This window comes from Lonchura striata, chromosome 28, assembly GCF_046129695.1.
Source record: "Lonchura striata isolate bLonStr1 chromosome 28, bLonStr1.mat, whole genome shotgun sequence".
Lineage (NCBI taxonomy): Eukaryota > Metazoa > Chordata > Aves > Passeriformes > Estrildidae > Lonchura > Lonchura striata.
In genome coordinates, this window is record NC_134630.1 from 7,175,799 (window position 1) to 7,183,410 (window position 7,612).

Genomic DNA, 7,612 nt, shown 5'->3' on the forward strand with positions numbered 1-7,612 from the left:
ACCCTGCCCAGCGCGGGCAGCGGCTCCGGCGCGTCCCCTCCTGGGATGGGAGCCGGGCTGCAGACCGTGGACAAGCTCCTCGTCTTTAAACTGGAGTCAGATTCCTCACTGCTGGCGCGGGGTGCAGGAAACCGTGCCCAGGAGCAGGTGAGGAGGGACCCCACTCTAACAAGAAGGAGACGCATGAAATTCGCTGGTTCCACTCCCCCCAGCAGGCAGCCGGGGCTTTTCCACCCGACGCCTTCTCCTTCTCACTCCCACTTTTATTTTTTCACAGGGGAAGGGAAATTCGTGCTGTGTGGCCCCATCGGCCGTGGGCAAGCCAGGCTGTGGTGGAATCATCCTCCAGCCCATGGTGGTGGTGAGGGCATGGGGACACCCTGAGCCCAGGGTGGGCCACGTCCTTGGGGTGAGCATTTGTGTGCCCACATTCACATCCATGTGTCCATCACCGTGTCCTCGTGTCCATCCTCATGCCCTCGTGTCCACCACCATGTCCTTGTGTCCATCCTCATGCCCTCGTGTCCACCACCATGTCCTCATGTTCACCACCATGTCCTCATGTCCACCACCATATCCTTGTGTCCATCCTCATGCCCTCGTGTCCACCACCATCCTTGTGTCCATCCTCATTCCCTCATGTCCACCACCACGTCCTCGTGTCCATCCTCCCATCCTCATGCTCACCCTGGTGCCCTTGTGCCCACACCCACCTTTATGTCCACATGTCCACTCTCACACCCTCATGTCCACACTCATCTCCGTGTGTCCACATGTCCAGCCGCAGCTCCACAATTAATCCCAGCTGTGTCTGCAGCAAGAACTGCCCTCAGAAAGTGGGAAAATCCAGCAAGTTTCCCCCTCCACTTCCACCACAGCCCCCTGTGGCATCTCCCCCGGTGGCTGTGGCTTGGTCTCCGTGCCAGCAGCGGGTGCCGAGGGTTGTGGGGGTCTCACCAGCTGCAATCAGGGTCAGCAGCCCCCCTGGCTGCTCTTGGTGGCTGCATGGAGCTGCTGTTGTCCCCTCCAGAAAATCTCAGCTGCTGGGAGCTGGCCTGGCTCCACCAGGCTCACACAATGCCTGGAGGAGCTGGGCCAGGCACGGATTTCCCTCCCCTCCTTCCCCATCTGCTCCAAGCGTGCCTTTGTCCCTGGTTCTCACCCCGCTCCCCTCAGGATCTCCTTGTCCCGGAGCTCTGGGTCTGCTCCTCCAGGATTCCTCTGCTGGGGTCCTTGGGATGCCTCGAGGGCAGAAATCCCAGGACTGGGTCAGCAGGGAGGAGAAGTCCATGTGCCAATCCCCCTTTTGCTGATTTGGGACCAAGGATCCCACTCTCATCCCAGGGAGATTCTGCAGGACACCAAGAGGTCTGGGGAGGTTTCTTATTCCTGTCTTGTAGGAGGAAGGAGGTGATGATTCCCATTCTTCCATGAGAGTCCCCAGCCCGGGTGAAACAGCAGGTTTGGAGCTGCAGGGCTCCTGGAGGTGATGGAAGCAGAGCCCGGACTCCTCTCTGACATGGGAAAGGATATTTTCCAGCAGCTCCAGCTGCCTCTCCCTGCTGGCCCAGCTCCTGTCAGCACAAAACTGCGATCCCGAATTCCTGACCAACACTCAGAGCTGTAAATTCACTTTTAACCCCAATGGAGATAAATCCCCATCCAGGGATGGAGTGAGGATGAGGAGGTGAGATGGGGAGCTGGACGAGGGCTCAAAGCACCTTCCTGAGCCCTCATGTGGAGCTGAGCCCTTTCCCTTACAAATTCTCCTTTGAATCGTGCCTGGAGCCACCACGAAGCCCACCAGGCCTTCAAGGATGGAAACCCTACGGAGCTGCTGGAACTGGGCAGGGCAGGACCATGCCAGGGCTGGGAAAACACATCCATGGGTTTCCTCTCCCCGAGCCGGAGCCACGGGTGATTCAACAACAACAAAACCAAAGGAAAAACAATCTCCTCGTGCTAATGGGATTGGTTCTGTCCCTACCACGCACATTCCAGCCCGGCTCGAGGGACCCCTCGGGGGGGCGGGGGGGATAATGAAGCCAAATTATTCCTCGTCTTCAAATGTCAGAGTGGAGCGCGGTGCCGGGCCTGGCGCAGCTGCTGGGCGCTGGCGCTGCCGTGGGGAAGGGGAGCACCCTCGGAGCCCAGCCAGGGACAGGCATTTTCCATTCCCTGGCCTTCATCCGTGCCTGGAACGCCGGCTTCGCTCCTGCTCCTTCCTCTGCTCTCGTGGCAGGTGAGGAGCGCAGCCAGGCTGGCCGGGGGAGCTGGGGTTGGACTGGGTGGATGGGAACGGGGCTCCCCACGGGCTGGGGTGCTGCTGCAGCACCCGCTCCCCTCTGGAGCCAGCCCTGGTTTGGGGGGATGGCACGCCTCAGGCACGGAGGGGACTGCGGGATCGCGGCCTCGCCGCGGTGCCCAACGCCGCCGGGAACGGCCAACGCCGCCAGCTGAGCTGGAGCCAACTCCTGAGGGGCAGCTCCCCGCGGGCGAGTGGAAGGAGCCCAAGATTCCTGCCAGAAGGTGTTGATCCTTCCCCCAGGCCAGAGCCCACGTGGCTCCGTGCTCCGTGTCCTGCCCATTCCCGCTCCTACGGCTCGTGTCCGGCACAGGGCAGCGTTCCCACACTCCGTGTCCCATCCCCGCTGGATAACAGCAGCATTCCCACACTCCGTGTCCCATCCCCGCTGGATAACGCTGCTCCAGCATCATTCCCACACTCCGTGTTCCATCCCTGCCGGATAACAGCATCATTCCCACACTCCGTGTTCCATCCCTGCCAGATAACAGCAGCATTCCCACACTCCGTGTCCCATCCCCGCTGGATAACAGCAGCATTCCCACACTCCGTGTTCCATCCCTGCCGGGTAACAGCAGCATTCCCACACTCCATGTTCCATTCCTGCTGGATAACACTGCACCTCTGCTCCGGCAGCATTCCCACACTCCATGTTCCATCCCTGCTGGATAACGCTGCTCCAGCAGCATTCCCACACTCCGTGTCCCATCCCTGCAGCATTCCCACACTCCGTGTCCCATCCCCACTGGATAACAGCAGCATTCCCACACTCCGTGTTACATCCCTGCCAGATAACAGCAGCATTCCCACTCTCCGTGTCCCATCCCTGCAGCATTCCCACTCTCCATGTCCCATCCCCACTGGATAACGCTGCTCCACAGGGCGGGGGGCGCTGCCTGGGCTGGCTCCATCCTGGCACAGAAGGGATGCTGCAGTCCCCGTGTTTTGAGCCAGAGCTGAGCCGGTTGTGTTGGGTTGTCTCTGAAATTGGGGAATTTGGGACTGGCAGGGCTTGGATGCACCCCAGGATGGTGGGAGCCTACAGAGCTCATCCCAAGGGACTTGGGGATCCCACATCCCTGGGTATCCCACATCCCTGGGGGGCGTCCCACATCCCTGGGGGTCCCACATCCCTGGGTATCCCATATTCCTGGTGGTCCCACATCCCTGGGGGATGTCCCACATTCCTGGGGGGTGTCCCACATTCCTGGGGGGTATCCCACATCCCTGGGGGGGTGTCCCACATCCCTGGGCGATGTCCCACATTCCTGGGGGGTGTCCCACATCCCTGGGGGGTGTCTCACATCCCTGGGTATCCCACATCCCTGGGGGTCCCACATCCCTGGGTATCCCACATTCCTGGGGGTCCCACATCCCTGGGTATCCCACATCCCTGGGGGGTGTCCCACATTCCTGGGGGGTGTCCCACATCCCTGGGCGATGTCCCACATTCCTGGGGGGTATCCCACATCCCTGGGGGGGTGTCCCACATCCCTGGGCTCGGTGGCCGCTCTCCACCATGGAATTCCTTCTCTGCCATGGGACCCGGCCCCGTGGTGGAGCTGCGGGGGAAGGAGGGGATGATCCACCTCCACCAGCCCAAAGGGGCCGGAGAAAAAGGAGGGAGAAAGGTCGGTCCATCCTCCTGGCACAGCAGACACACCCCAGCCTGTGCTCCCGACCTCCTCCAGGATTACCCAGGGATTAGCAGGGAGAAATGCAGAGGGAATAAATCCAGGAGAAGCACTGAGAAACCCGGGAATAAATCCAGGAGAAGCACTGAGAACCCCCCCACAGCCTCAGGGCAGGCAGGACACAGGGCTGGGGGATCACCGAGGAAGAGCCAGGCAGGTCATTGCAGCCTCCTCCACAACAAGGGAAAATAAAGCAGCCAAAAAAAGTAACAAGATTGGGAAAAAAAAAAAAAAAAAGTGCTGGGAAAAATCTAACAAAAATTGGAAAAAAAAAAAAGCCAAACCCCTGGATGTTGGTGCTGGGAGCTGTGAGGAATTCCTGCTCCTGAGCAGGATGAAGTGAGGAGCTCTGAGGGAAAGGCAGTGCTGCCAGCTCATGATTTTGTCATTATTCTCCCAGTGCTGGCTGTGGATTTTAAAGTCCAGCTGTGGGAGCCGTGGGATACACAAGAGCTTGGCTTGCAGCAAAAGGTACACGGGAGACACCTCATGTTTTGCAAAGGGGAAAAACAAACAAACAACCAAAAAAAAAAAAAAAGGTGAAAATATTACTCAAATAGTCATAGATCGAAATCAAGATCAGAAAGAAGAATGTAAATAGTTTGGGTTTTATTCCTTTTTTTTTTTTAAATAAATCCAGTCCAGTTGGAGTTGGGATTTTCCAGGCAGACCTCTGCTCTCCACAGTAGGAATTCCAGGCCTGCCTGGATGTTCTGAGTGCACGGGATAAATATATTACAGTTGTGCGAGTTGCTCAGATTGCTGTGCTAACACTGGTCATAAAATTCACCTTAGATATAAGGCAGGCTGCTCGGGGAAGGGGGCTAAGTGCACTCAACAAATAATGAAGAGAAATAAAAATAAATATCAAATGGCCCATAAAATCAAACAATAATGGTAACTAAAAAGTTCCTGGATTTGCTGCCAGAGGTAAAATCCCATCAGCAATATGAAATAACAAGAAATACCCCCCTTGGTTCCTTCTCCACATGACACAAGTCAGCACGCCTGGTCACCAGAGTCGTTATGGAATACATCTTCCTTCCAGGGTCTTATAAATGCATTTTTCCTGCTTTGAGAGACCTTCTGGGCTTCGATTTAACTGGGATCTGGGGAACATGTGAAAGGCATTTACAGCATCCAGCCCGGCCCCGCTTTTCCTGCAGGGGAAGCAGAGGCGCAACGCTCACAGCTCCCATCGCTGCCCCACCTGGGGTGGAGAGGGCACGGCCCTTTGGGACAGAAATAGCTGCACTTCAAATATCAGGGCAGACCTAAAAATATCAGGGCAGACCTAAAAATAACAGAGGGGAAGCGTTTGTTTGAAGTCTTCACAGATCAGGGTGTGCTGATCAGGTGAGGGGCAGCTGGGGAAGGGCTCAGAAGGAGCAAAGGAGGCTCAGGGGGGACCTTTGGGCTCTGCACAGCTCCTGAAAGGAGGGGACAGCTTGGGGACGTCCAGCTCAGCTCTCAGGGGACAACAGGACCAGAGGGAACAGCCTCAGGCTGGGATTTGGGAAAATTTCCTCATGGGCAGGCTCTGCAAGGGGTTGCCCAGGAGGTTTGGAGTGCCCATCCCTGGAGGTGTCCAAGGAACTCGTGGATGTGGCACTCAGAGCTCCGGGCTGGGGACGAGGTGGGGATCAGTCACAGCTTGCACTCGGTGGTCTCGGAAGTCTTTTCCAATCTAAATAAACCCGAGATTCCACAAAGTGACCCCCAGAGAAAGGGGAAGGTGTCAAATGAAGCCGAGCTGGAAGCGGGACAACGCCGAGGTGTTGGGAAGGAGGGGCAGGAGCCCCCCCCAAACAGCAGAACAAGGCAAAGAGCACCCCTGGAGAGAGGGCAGAGCTGGGTGGGAGCTCCTGCAGCTCCAAATTCCAGAATGGAACACCAGGAGGGTCCATCCGTGGCCTCTTCCCGCGCTGACATCTCCTCCTCTGGGCAGGTCGTGTCTAAAATAACAAGGCCCCGAGGTCCTGGCCGGGGTCTCCGAGTGCTGCAGCAACACAAATAGCAAATTAATAAGCACTGCTTCCCTTTCTCCCCAAGGTTTTGCGAGGCTTAATTAATGAATGTCTGTAAAACGCATTTGGAGCTGGGAATGAAATGTGCTGTGGAAATGCCAAATATTTTTAACGCTCCGGCAGATTTAGGAGGTTTAAATAAGAAAAATACACGGCTTTTCCTGTTCGAAACAGATTGCTCCCCTCGAAGCAAAGAGCTCCAGAACAAGAAGTTTTCATCAGGCTGACTTGAAAGGGAGTTTTCACGGCTTTCCAAGCGCGTTTATTCTCATGGACGAATTCCCCCCTTTCCCTTGTACAGATGTGGCCACCGAGCATGGTTAATCAAAGAAATCTCCCCCCGGCCGTTGGCAGGGCCAGCGCTAAGGAAGAATTCCCCGATTCCCGCTGGTGACTGGAATGCCCCCGGAGCAGATGCGAGCCGGCTTGAGGAATTACACGGAGCCCGCGTGGCCTCGGCGGCTCGGGGAGAGCTGGGCGGGCTCTGCTGCCGACCATGTGCGGGGAGCTCGGCGACAGCACGGCACCCTCTGCAGGGTCCCGCGGCTCCTGCACGGCCCGCGGGTGCCCAAAGCCGCCCCGAGCGGCCCGGGCCCGGCCGAGGGCTTGTCCCCACCGGGGATGTCCCCGCGGGCCTGGCTGGGAGCCCCGCAGGTGATGCTGAGAGAGCGCAGGTGACAATGAGTGACCGCAGGTGATGCTGAGAGATCGCAGGTGACACTGAGAGATCGCAGGGGATGCTGAGTGACTGCAGGTGACACTGAGTGACCGCAGGTGATGCTGAGAGATCGCAGGTGACAATGAGTGACTGCAGGTGACACTGAGTGACCGCAGGTGACACTGAGTGACCGCAGGTGATGCTGAGAGATCGCAGGTGACAATGAGTGACTGCAGGTGACACTGAGTGACCGCAGGTGACAATGAGCAACCGCAGGTGATGCTGAGAGATCGCAGGTGACAATGAGTGACTGCAGGTGATGCTGAGTGACCGCAGGTGACACTGAGTGACCGCAGGTGACAATGAGCGACCGCAGGTGATGCTGAGAGATCGCAGGTGACAATGAGTGACTGCAGGTGACAATGAGTGACCACAGGTGACGCTGAGAGATCCGCAGGTGATGCTGAGTGACCGCAGGTGACAATGAGTGACCGCAGGTGACAATGAGTGACTGCAGGTGATGCCGAGAGATCCGCAGGTGACAATGAGTGACCGCAGGTGATGCTGAATGACCGCAGGTGACACTGAGAGATCCGCAGGTGACAATGAGTGATCCGCAGGTGACAATGAGTGACTGCAGGTGACACTGAGTGACCGCAGGTAACACTGAGTGACCGCAGGTGACACTGAGTGACTGCAGGTGATGCTGAGAGATCCGCAGGTGACAATGAGCGACCGCAGGTGATGCTGAGAGATCGCAGGTGACAATGAGTGACTGCAGGTGATGCTGAGAGATCGCAGGTGACAATGAGTGACTGCAGGTGACACTGAGTGACCGCAGGTAACACTGAGTGACCGCAGGTGATGCTGAGAGACCCGCAGGTGACACTGAGTGACTGCAGGTGACAAGGAGTGACTGCAGGTGACA